Source organism: Pavona decussata, unplaced genomic scaffold (assembly GCF_977016875.1).
Source record: "Pavona decussata unplaced genomic scaffold, jaPavDecu1.1 SCAFFOLD_9, whole genome shotgun sequence".
NCBI classification, from domain to species: Eukaryota; Metazoa; Cnidaria; class Anthozoa; order Scleractinia; family Agariciidae; genus Pavona; species Pavona decussata.
The window spans coordinates 2,473,366-2,485,927 of NW_028145432.1; the positions used below are offsets into that span (position 1 = coordinate 2,473,366).

At 36.8% G+C, this 12,562-nt stretch overlaps 1 pseudogene across 1 annotated transcript in view; it reads right to left on the minus strand.

The window, feature by feature from the left end:
- Nucleotides 1–12,314, minus strand: part of LOC146488532 (dedicator of cytokinesis protein 7-like) — a 51,876-nt pseudogene extending 39,562 nt beyond the window's left edge. Inside the window, exons 1-11 of the transcript XR_014865888.1 lie at nt 11,892–12,314; nt 11,705–11,801; nt 10,061–10,239; nt 9,948–9,993; nt 8,770–8,852; nt 7,968–8,115; nt 7,338–7,423; nt 7,011–7,077; nt 3,218–3,442; nt 2,485–2,658; nt 1,111–1,278 (exon numbers count right to left, since the gene is read on the minus strand). The product of XR_014865888.1 is annotated as a dedicator of cytokinesis protein 7-like (transcript). The remainder of the gene's footprint in view (nt 1–1,110; nt 1,279–2,484; nt 2,659–3,217; nt 3,443–7,010; nt 7,078–7,337; nt 7,424–7,967; nt 8,116–8,769; nt 8,853–9,947; nt 9,994–10,060; nt 10,240–11,704; nt 11,802–11,891) is intronic.
- Between the last annotated feature and the right edge of the window lie 248 nt (nt 12,315–12,562).

A 12,562-nucleotide genomic window follows, 5' to 3' on the forward strand; every position in this document is an offset into this window, starting at 1 on the left:
TCTTCATTGACTCTCTGACTTTGAAAGTTAACTGGAACACTGGATTGCCTGAATTCGTTTTATAAATCATACTATTAAAAAAAAAAAAGAAACATTAATTTAACTAAAGTCAGGTTTTCTTCATGAGACCTGTACCATAACTTGAAGCGTTATCACTTATGACAGAATGAGAGCTACAGTCAACTCCTGACAACTCGAACCTTCAATAGAGGAGTTGAGCACAAATGACCGAAAATAAGGAAAAACGGTATTTACTGCTTCTTTCTATTCACACAAGGTACATTTTAATCAAATTTAATTCTAGAGAAGTCGAGTGAAAATGGAACAATATTTCTAGATTATAAATCAGAACGTAACCGAAATGTAGCGTAATGCAAAACAAAGCAAAGCAGACTAAGTACCACGAACTTTGCAGGTTTTAAAGATATCAACATGCCGCTACTGCTACAAAGTTCATCATGCAATTTATTTTCACAAGAAATATAGTCAGTTAATATGCCCTGGCGCTTCTGAACTAATCTATTACTATTGATTGTCTTTAAAAGTGCTGTTTTCTAAGGAGAAGGAATTAACCAGCAAAGCTTGATGAAGATACAGTATACTGTAGTTAAAAGTACCGTAAACCAGCAAAACCCTGAGCTGGAATGACACGGTGTAATGTAAAGAAATATTAAAAGTATACACGGCTGCTACAAAATATTTTCAATGTTTTGGACTACAGTATTAATAATTATTGTTTTGACCAGTCATGTCATGATAAACATAGTTCGAGTTATCGAGGGTAAAATTATATAGAAAATGACCTGAAGGGAAACTAAAATTGGTTTGATTAAGCTGGAGGTTCAAGTTATCAAGGGCTCGAGTTACCAAGGGTAAGTAAAATGACGCAAATCCAGGGGAAATCAATCTTGGTTCGAGTTAGCACGAGGTTCAAGTTGGCGAGGGTTCAAGTTATCGGGAGTCGACTGTACTTCCTGTTATACTGTTTATTATCTTGTACAAAGCGATTTTAAGTTTTTAAGGCTTGGATAAAGTCCTAAGGCATGACCACTGAAATCAAGGCTTGCAACTGAGCATGGTTGTTCTTTTGTGTGGTGCTAAGAAGCATACCTGTTTGAAGAAACTGCTGACTGTAAGTGTGACAGGTCTAAAATTTGTAAGATCAGGAACTATGTCTAATTCAGCACCATCACCCAGATGAATTGACTTCCGTGCTTCATAAATTGAACCTCTGCTGGAACGTAGCATTGCAGATGGCGCATCTACCATACCAGATTGCTGTTAAACAAAAACAAAAAACTTAAACCAAGAAGAAACAAAATACACTCAATTGAAAAAACATTGTCACATGCAAACATGAACCATGGCCCATCAAATGTGTTCTTCCAGGTTATGAAAGCCACTCTGAAAATTAAGCTCCAACTTTTAATAATCTGGATTAGCTAAGTGGTAAAGTATTGGAGAGTTCTTTTCTGCACAGGGTTGCCATTAATCAAGAATTCAAAAAAAAAATCCTGAGTGACTTGTCCCTGGCTTTTTATGGATCACCAACAAGTTTCCACTGACCGTGCATGATGAATCATTTGGTCATAAAGCCAAATAAAAAATTATTCATAGACATCTGTCAATAACTATACCTTCCCAACAAAAAATAAACTTTATCAAAAGTGCATGTAATGGCAAGGAAAAACTGCAATATTGCCTGAGTGAGTTTTTACTGTCTTTGAGGTAGAATTTAGAATTTCCCTAGCTTGATGCAAATTTCCCTGATCTTAAAAAATAATTTGCTTTCCCTGGACTGCACCAATTGGCAACTGTTGCTGTTGCATTTGCTTTGAGGTCTGGCTGGACCTTGTGTTGTTTACGTTTGTTGTGATTGACTAGGGAGACTACAGGGGGACAATACAGGTAAAAATCAAAACTATTTTTTCCAGCAGAAGTAAATGGCATCAAGCAGAGAGAAACAAGCACAAGCAAGTCATCATTACTCTTGGCTTGACTCCTAGTTGGTTGAAAAAGTGAAAAGGTTTTTTAAAGCAATCCCAAAATATACAGAAAGCAAAACGACAGAGCTGAGGAGGGCATTGGGCATCCTCTGAGACCGAGGGGCGGTTAGTCGGGCAGAAAGGATTTACATGGGCAAACGTTGGTTTACTATAAAAACGGGAGAGCCCCTGGGCTTACTGAACCAGTTCCAGAAGCATTTAAATTCCCCGATTTTGATTGGCCGGAAAATTTTTTCTGTTACATTACAATTACTGAACTACTGTAAGAAAAATGGCCTGATGCCACAATACTACTATGTTAACCTTTTAGCCCTAACGCCAGTGATCAGCATCAAGTTTCTCCTTGTAATATCAATGCTTCATTAATTTTTGGGATATTTTAATAAGTTCTCCCCAGTACTTTTATAATAAAAGTATGAGACCAAGATAGGAGAATTTTGTTCTTTGATATTAGGGGTTAAAGGTTAACTGCATGTACCCTTCTATTTGGAGCAGTAGCTGCTGGACTGTCTTTCTCCTGAACAGGTCCTGTGTCAGTGTTCTTCCCAGTGATAATGTCCACTAGATGTATAGCAGTCCATGCAAATGGCATGCGATACTTGCCAAGCCTGTCACAGTTTGATACAGCTGCTAAACGCATCTTGTCTCTATGCTAGTGATTAAAGACAAGGCAAAATAAGTCTAGGAAACCAACACAAATAGAAGTGGGTGTCCATTTTGTGGGCCAAGTTGAGCAATAAATTGTATATCTTTTCACATTGCCTGTTTCAAATTCCAGCACCATGCCAAATTATTCTAGTAATTAGTTCAGACATTCGTGTTTTTTCTTAAAATCACTGAGCTGCATGATTTCTTTTGATGAAACCACCATCACATTCTCATAGTTTCACCAGGTTTTTAAATTCATTCTTTGTTTCACAATTTGCATGTGCACGTGTCCAAAATGTACACCAGCATGGCACCATTCAAAAATTTTTGATCACCTACCGGCAAATTAAATAAATTGCAAAAGGTAAACAAAACTCAAACCTTTCTTAATTTTTCATGATTGTAACTAATGATATGCAGTTTTTTATCACCAGCTATTAACTAAGACTGTCTAGTATTTTACTGTACTAATTTTGCATTGTACATGTACCTCATCTTATCTTAACTTAAATTTTGTCCTTTATAATTTATTTTTTTTATTTACTTACTTCACCCAAACTAACCTTAGGGTTTTCAGTATCCTTCAGGTATGGTTCAGCACATTCACTGATGTCTCCTTGTTGCAAAACTTTTTCTAATTTTATGACAAGGAACACATCTGTTGAGGGGTATGTGATGGAAAATATCGCTGAGCGACTGAGAGTAGAGATGTCAGTGCGAGGATTGTGCTCTTTAACCAACTTTCTGCACCACTCACTGTTCATGTCAAAGTAGAAGTTTTCTGATATCTAATGCACAGTAAATCAGAGAAAATCAATTATTAATAATTATTAACGATGATGGCCATCAATATTGAGCACAACTAGAGAATAAAATTAATGGAAATATTATTTTTTCCCCAAAAAAGAACAAAACTACATCTTGAAGACTTTACAGATTAACTTATGACTGTATGGAACAGCTTTGTCATGTTACCTTTTAATTAATAAAATGCCAACTCTGAAGTTCAAAACTCAAAGAAAGATCACTTTTTACACAGCTTTCAAATGAATCATATTTGTCTACATTTCTCTCAAAATTGAAGGATTGAGGGTGTTATTATTAAGGGCCTGTCTTAACTTTAGGTTGATTTTTGGCTTTTAAATAAACTGTTGTAGGTCGATTTTTTTATTTTTCTTGAAAATTACCAAATACTAAATTCTGTGAGTTAAATAAGTGTGAGTAAATGTTAAATGAACTCTTGTGGGCCATGTGCCAGAAATGAGGTTAACCAGAAGATAACAGGAAAATATTATGAAAACCCATAAGATTTGACAGTAAGGGTTGTTTTTAGTACATGTACTTTGGATTGCCCTTAATTCTGATATGACCAGAACCTCAATTAAGCAACCACCTGTCATTATCATCATCATCATCATTATCACCATGATAAGCTTTACTTTAATCAGGGTATCATAATCATGTAGAAGGCCTTAAGTACTGCGAGCTGTGCTAACTACTTTAAGGACGGTGCCTACTAATACCGAAGTATTTTTGTTCGGTTTATGACTATGCGGGAAAAGCAGATCTTAGCAAGGCCTATTGGAATCCAAAAAGAAAATTGGGGGTAGCCACGCATTTTTCAGAGATAATTAAGCAAAAATATCTCTAAAAAGCACCAAAATATAAAGCAATGTATGAGATTTTTTCCTAAATTGAAGCTTAATTTTCTCTGAAAAATGCATGGTTACCCCCAATTTTCTTTTGAGATACCAAAGGCATTTGGTAAGTTCTGCTTTCTCAGTATAGTTTTAAACTGGCAAAAATATTTCTGTATTAGTAGGCACCACCCATAGGAAACCCGAGAATCTTGCGATGCGCAGAACGTATGCGCAGTAACAATAGTAGGCACCGTCCTTAAGCTAATAAATATAACCTTAAAAGTATTTTAAAATAGGCCACAAGCCAAATAGAAGGGCAATCAGAAGATTGACTTAATTAAGCAGCCTCACTCAACCAAGCACCACCAACGTGTCACAAAAACTGAAACTGACACCAATAATCAGTCTCCAGTGAGAGAGAGGGCTGAATTCACTCCACATTTCACTGCCAAGGCAATAAGGATATAAGCCAGTTTATTGCAAGCAAGGGTTTCAACATTTCTGGGGATGGGAAGTATGGCTCACCCAAACTCTGAAAGGAATAAGTTTGGGCAGGTGTTAACTTTGAAGGATCCATGGAGAATTTCTTGAAATTCAAGGTCAATGTTAAACTGCATCATAACATGAATATTTGCCATTTAAGGTGGCCGAACACAGTTTTTAAGTATACGGGTGTTAGTAAACATTTGAAAACTACGTACTTCTGAGTACCCGAAATAAGCATGGTGCAAAATTAACTAAGAAGGAATAAATTTTGATACTTCTCGTTGAGCAAGGTAATGTCGCCATGGCAACACAGCAAGCTATTAACCGTCCACAAATAAAGGTTTTCCTTAATTTTTAGAAATGCACTCGTTAGATTTTTTTCCATTTTTTGTATCCAGAATCAAAGGCCCCTGTGAGCCAACTCGTGAATGCAGATGACACATAGTAATTGAAATTTAGACGGCTACGGAAACTTCCTTGAAAGCTAAAAGAAACTATATCTTTGCCCGATTATGTAACCAAAAATAACCATTCTTGTACTCTTGTATTCTGATGCGCCAATTAAAAAAAATCACGTGTTTTTTTATTCAAAGTTGATAGAAGCACGCCATGTGCAGCTACGTCAAGCAAATTCGTGTCCCCGATAGTCTGGGGCTACTGGATTTTGCAATCGGGCTAGTGGATTCTAACCATCACTTGCCCGATGGGCAAGTGAAGTTTTTTTGGGAATTAAAATTACAAAATTACTGTAGGGCAAGCCGATCTCACAAAGGGAAATCTGTTCAACAAAGTATCGCATTACATTTCATGCCCGACATAAATGCGTGAAATTTTTCCTTTGGAGTTCAGTCCACGTAATCCTCAAGTAAAAATAATGAACTATGACAAGCTCTTGCTAAATAAGAATTATTTATCGACCGCGTCCTTTTGCTTCCCCATAAATTACCAGTTGTAAATTTCGAAAATGAAACATTTTTCCCTTTGAAACCTCTATGAAAGCTGACAAGATCTTAAAGTGTTCATTTCACCAGAAATTTGCATAATTTTGTTTACGACGTCAATGATGTGTGACATGGCACATTCCGCTTTCGCGTGAAAACTGACAAATTAAATTATTTTTTAATTAAATTATTTCTAAATTAAATTATTTTTAATTCTTAAAAGAAACCGCACTCTGTAGAATAAACCGAAAAAAAACCTAACTTTGCTCAGATTCAACGAAAAATCTCCACTCTTACACTAAAATGATTGTCAAATTATTCTCTACAGAATGAATGAGAGAATTTTGACGCGTCGTGAAAAAAATTGTCACGCTTTTTTTTTTCACTAATTGAGTTTACGACCCCGGACTTTCTGAAAAACTGAAAAAACTTGTAACTTTGCTCATATTGAACGAAAAATCTCCATTCTTGCACTAAATGATCATCAAATTATTCTCTACATATTGAATAAGAATTTCCTGATGCGCCGTGAACAACAAATGTTCGCGGGTTTTTTTTCACTAATTGAATTTAAAACTCATTCACTGCGCACGCCCGAAAGTTAACGACAAAACCGACCGACCGACCGACCAACCAACCAAGTCGACAGTCAGCTATCGCTATAACTCGTTAATTACGCTACGCGCATTCACGAGTTAAAAACTCACAAAATACTGACATAGTGACGCTGCTTTCATGTAATTTTAACAGAGAGATCTCCTGTAAATGTTGGTTTTGCACTTTAATGTTTTTTTAACACACCCTCTGTTAGATTTTGTTTTTTGTTTGTAGGCGAGTTACGCTTTTAGAGAACTACTGTTTTGTCAAATTTCACGAAATTCTAACGAGCAGTTCCTTAGAAAACAGTTCATTTCCATTAAAACAACCAGTCACAATTTTTTGCTCAAATGCGCATGCGTGGCTTTTAATTAGATTTTCTCAGCAAAGATGAAAAGCATACAAAAAGGCTTAGCTCTTCGTGAACTTACTTTTTTTGTTTGCCGATAAATGAAGAAGGATTCACAAACAAGAAGCTGAGTTATTTTAAGAGCTAAACTTACCTTTGTGATCCATTTAGTATAAAATCGAGGGTTCCTTAGTATTTGCTTACCACAACCCTAGCGCGCGCTTAATATCATCACTAACAGAATCTGTAAAGCACGCGCAAACTGTGTTCGGCCACCTTAACACTGTACAGTAGACCCATAGTGAGACAGAGTGAAATTGAAAATAATCAAAATCAAGTGCACCTTTTTCTTCACTCTTCCATCATACAGAGCCGTTGATGCAAATATTGGCTCCACTTCCAACTCAAGCCTAAAATTAAAAAACAGAAACTTGTCAGTAAATTAACATTTCATGATCGTGTTTCGTATGGTGAACCTTGGATACAACCACTTTTCTCCACACAGACCAACACGGGCCAGATAAAAAGGTCAAGCTAAGAAAAATAATCACTACGTTTTTATTTACCCGGTAATTAGTTTCATTTTGTTTGACAATAAAATATTTTTGCTTTATATGATGTCAAAATGCAATGAGACAACAGTCATATGCAGGTGAACAATCAAACTTACTTGAGTTGGAGACACTTGACCAAAATTCTCTGCCCAAAATGTTCCTGAGGAATAGTTGCAGGAACTCTCTTTTCGATCCCTTCTTCCTGTACAAAAATGAACATAACAACATGAGGTGGATCAAAGCACAAAGGGTCACACATCCCAGTGTTTATTTGCTGTTAACTAAAGGTAGATGTAGTAATTACTGTGTCAAATCTAACAGATCAAACATTCCACAAGTTACATCATTAACATTGATCTACAAAGTTTGTATCCACACTGTCTTATTTCTTTAGCATGAAGCAAGTAGGAGTGATTTCTTGAACAGGATGACAAACCTATCTTTATTAAAATTTACTTAATTTAATTTGTTGGTACCAATAATATTTATACATCTTGCTGGAGAACTACAATGTGCAGCTTATTATTAAATTTAAGGCAACACTAGGCTCAGTAAAAACATAAAAAAACATAAAACATAACATAGTAATGTTCATTTAATCAGGATTCCAAGCAAGCAATGAAATTTAGCTTACTAGAGATGACTGACTTTGTGACCTTTTATCAACAAACTGCTAAGCAAATCATAATCCATGAAGTCCACCATATTAACAACTACACTGCCGGCTCTGAGTCATATTTATTTACCTGTTGAACAGAATAGATGGAAAATAGAGAGGGTATTCTGTGTTGCTGGCGATCCTCTTCATTTGCACGGTCCACCTCATCTCCAGGAGTGCGATCAAGAACAGCAGGAAGCAAGGGATCAGGGTTACAGGACTGCAGGTCAAAAATGCTAAAACAATAAAACAGCTCACTGTTATGAATGCATAATGATTGGAAAATTCTAATATCAACCAAAATCTTGCCATAAAAATGGTTCACTCAAACAATAAGAGGAAATGAACTTGTCCAAGATATATATTAGGCATTTCTTATATGTTATTAAAGACAAGCAGTAAATAAACCCCTTTTGGCATCTGCTACAAGGTGTCCCAAGGAAGAATGTCTGCAGAATATACAGCTAGCAATGACACAAAGTTTTGAGAGAAAATGTCAGATTTTGGAACAGTCTTGCAGCCAAAGGTATTATCATTCAATAAACCAGCATGATGGAGCAAGGCAAATGTTTTTTTTATTTTATTTTGCCCTCTAAGAAAACAGCTAGTGTTGGTCAAAGTGTGATTGTAGGAAAATTCAAATTGATTTGTTTAGTTGATTTTCGTGTTCTCTAAGTTAAATGAAAAATAAAACCACGACAACTCTAAAGAGAAATAGCCTGGCTGTTGTATCCCAATTACATGTTCACTTACACTTCAAAGCCTCAGACTGTGAAATGTGAATGCCAATAGGTGACAACCCTGCCTCAAAGTTCTGCTTAACTGATATCTCACACAGACTCCACTGCACCAGTTCTGTAACTGAATGGAAAATCTAGAAGGAATATTACCTTGATGCCCATCTGCCCCTGGGAAAACTGTCCTCCTTTTCTTTGCCTGTTTGTGTTAATTTCTGCTGTGATGCACTCTTACCCTATCAATAAAAGTTACTTTGTGATCCATCATTTTAAAGAAAACACTTTATTCCCAGTATCTTCTACTCCACTGTGTCCAGTTGTTGAGAACAGGGTTAAGCCAACACAGGATTAGCATCAGATTTTAATTTTGGTTTACACCTGAGGAGAAATTAATGATTAAAATGAAAATCATAATAATTTCATGTTATTGTAAACACTGGAGGACTACATGTAGCTTATCCAAAAGAGCATCTAGAAATGTTTTGTAAACTTCCCGAATTGAGGCAATCATCACTGTAAGAGCCCGGAGTTAATGAAGCAAAGAATTTAAAAAGTACAGCTTTTATTAAGAAAGTTTTACAATACAATTGTAAAACATAGTTAATGGAACGTGACGCCCTTAGCCCCGGGTGGCATCTCTACGTACTGTACTTTAGACTTATCACTGTATCATTGTCACGTTAGTCAATAGTCACATTGTAATATGTTGCGACATTGTCTGGAGACAAGTTAGTTCGCTTTTTCTGTATGGCTAAACCAGTGAATGGTGCATTCATGTCGCGTTTGCTATGATGTAAAGTCTATCATAAGCATAGTACAACCCTGGCCATTGGCCCTGACATTGAACGCTGTCTAGCTTTAAATGTGTGATAGAAGGTTCTAAGTCACACTTGGTTACGACATGGTTTTATCTACTGTTACGCTGTAACAGATATGCATGTATCGAGATATGCATGTATGTTGGTAACAAATGAGGCTAATATGAATGTCCTACATTACATCTCTCTGTATACTTCAATGGTTAGAACATGAAACCAGTGTCCAGCCTGTGAATACAGCCGCCTCTCATCGCTCCCGGCTCCAGTGTCTGGTGTATCAAGGATTCAATTCCAATCCAAAAGGAAAACTTGCACAAGAAGCCTAATTAGCCCACACAGCCAGGGCTTAAAAAGATTTCTATGGCATGAAACAAATAGGAGTACCTATTTATACACCTGGGAGAAGAGAGACAATGTGGAGCGAAGTTCCTTGTCTCAGGAAACAACACAGCAATGCTGAAATCAGCCTGTCCTCGAATTAACGTCGGTCTGTTAAACGTTTGATGCACCAACCACTACCATGGTGATTTGGTTCCAATCTGGCACTCCAGTTTTCTTTCTATGTAGCACAACATAATCATGACAAACTGAATTTAACATTTTAATTTATGAGGTTCATTAGTTACCCTGTATCTTAAGGAAAGCATGGATTGCCTGTGCGACATTGTCTGGCGATTGTAGTGACTTCTATATCATCATCTGGAAATTCCAGCATTTTACTGTTTGGGTCATTCTCGTTAAAGGGTTGTTGTGCCAACACAATGTCTTCAAAATCTGGTGGTTCTACAACCTCATTAAGTGGGATCTGCAAAGAAATGCAAACTTACATATTAATTTAGCTTCAGTAAGGACTACAGTCGACTCCCGATAACTCGAACCCTCGCTAACTCGAACCTCACGCTAACTCGAACCAATTTTCCTTTCCTTTCAGGTCATTTTCTATATAATTGTACCCTCGATAACTCGAACTCCCGATAACTCGAACCGTTTTCAATTTCCCTTGAAGGTTCCAGTTATCGGGAGTCGACTGTACTTGTTTTCTGCTCTTTGGCAGGGGCAAAAGCAAGTGATATTTTGGACAATAGACCCTTCTCCAAAATGGCGGTAGAAAATTCAAATAAGTAAAAATTAAAAATGTAAACCAGCACTAGAAAGAGCACTTCTACCTTAGTAACCCTGCAAAGTTTCAGAAGAAGAAGAAGGGTCTATTGAAGTATTTAAATTGCAAATATCTCATGAAACCATAGAATTACATAATAGGCCATTTCCAAGATGCTGTGAACCTCATTATCAAAGTGAGGCTAAGTGCAAAGCTCTTGCATATTGTTTACATAAGAATGGAAACTAATTTTCATAATAAAAACTTTGCACTTAACCTCGCTTTCATAATGAGCTTCAACACAACTTGGAAATGGCCTATTATACTCATGAAATTTAATTTAATGTCCAGTTGTGTTTGAACACTTTGTAATGTTGGTTCAAGGTGGAGTTTGGCAAAAGTAATTAAGCAGAAAATCATTGAAGATAGCAGCAAGTTTGAGAAAACCAAGTTCAAGGTAGAAAATAAGTAAAAAAGCAAGGGCAAATCTAAGGTAACAAGTTTGATTCCAAGATACATGTCTTATCCAGTTTAATAGAGTATTGACCACTGTGGCAATGTTTTTCTCTGCATAATGCCCACATTAAAATGAATATAAAGGAATTAAAACTTCAAAATGCAAGAAGCTGGAAAAATATCGATCAGTCATGCAATGAGAAAAAAGCATTTTAATTTAGTGAAAAAAATCTCGAGGAAGATTTTAAAACATGAATTTTTGAGGTCAAACTATCTTTTTTCTTTGTAGGGTTGAAATTATCTACAAGGAAAGCAAACAACAAAACCTGAAAAATTTTAATGAAAATTGATACGGAAATAGAAATGGTGGTGGGCCACTTCCTGCACTCTCAATTATTTTCTAACTCACGGTTTCATAAAGGACCTCGTTAACGTTTTACATGTAATTAAACGGAATTATTGTATCTCCTTACTTCCCATTACCTTGGAGCCTTTTTCTGCTCCAATCAATCTCAGTTCATTCATAAAACAAACAATCAATACATCCTTGTTACGTACAAATGTATAACTCACAATGTGTCATTCACTATCGGAATTCCCCGACTGTTGTGTGTATTTGTGTATGTTACAACATGACACAGCAAAAAGACTTCTAAGGCTACCACTACAAAAGATCTGAATATCCAACGCCTATATTATGCCAGAAGAAACATACCGTTCCCGTGGCGAAATGAAGGAAGGAGCTTGATGAAGACGGTGATTTAGTGAGACTTGTCTGAGTGCCAAAACTCGCCGATCCATTGCGCCGATATCTAAAAGACAATAGAAGTAGGCGAGTGAACTATAATAAGCAACGAGTCCTACATATGTTTTAGCTCTAATTAAAGTATTAGGTGACTTACTTGTTAAGTTTTTGGGCAAATGCCCTTGTTGAGCCCGAACTTTGACTACCTGAGCTCTGGGCGGCCATTTTACTATCAACACAGCCTACTCGTCCCCAGTGTCTCTCTTATCATATGGCTCTGCAGCCACTTGGATGCTGTTCATGTAAGGGAACATCAGGTATATACTTCATGTAGCCTGCAGAACAGGCGTGATTTTTTTTTTTTTTTTTTTTTTGCGTTCTTCAGGCGAGCGCGCGGAGTCAAGCGCAAGTCACGCGCGACGGAAAGGGCGCAAAGATCGCGTGTGACTCGCGCCCCGCGCTCGCCTCGTGCTTGCCGCCGCTCGCCTGAAAAAAACGCAAAAAATAACGCGTGTTCTCGGGCTATACTTCATGCTACAATGACTCTGACTTCAGAAAACTGAAAAAACGTTACACAACGCCTTTTATCAAAACTTAGAAAAGAGCTTTGTGCTTTACAGACAAACAGTCTAGCCACTTACAGCAACTGGATAAAGCAAATTTTCCATCTTGGCACGGTAGAAGGCTGCAAGATATATGTGTTTTACTGTAATGTATAAGGCTAAACTCAATTTGTGTTCCATGGCCGGGACAATCCATGATTTATTTCAGGCTAGCAACCACATTTATCAATTAAGACAAACCGACTTTGTGCTACCCAGATTTAAC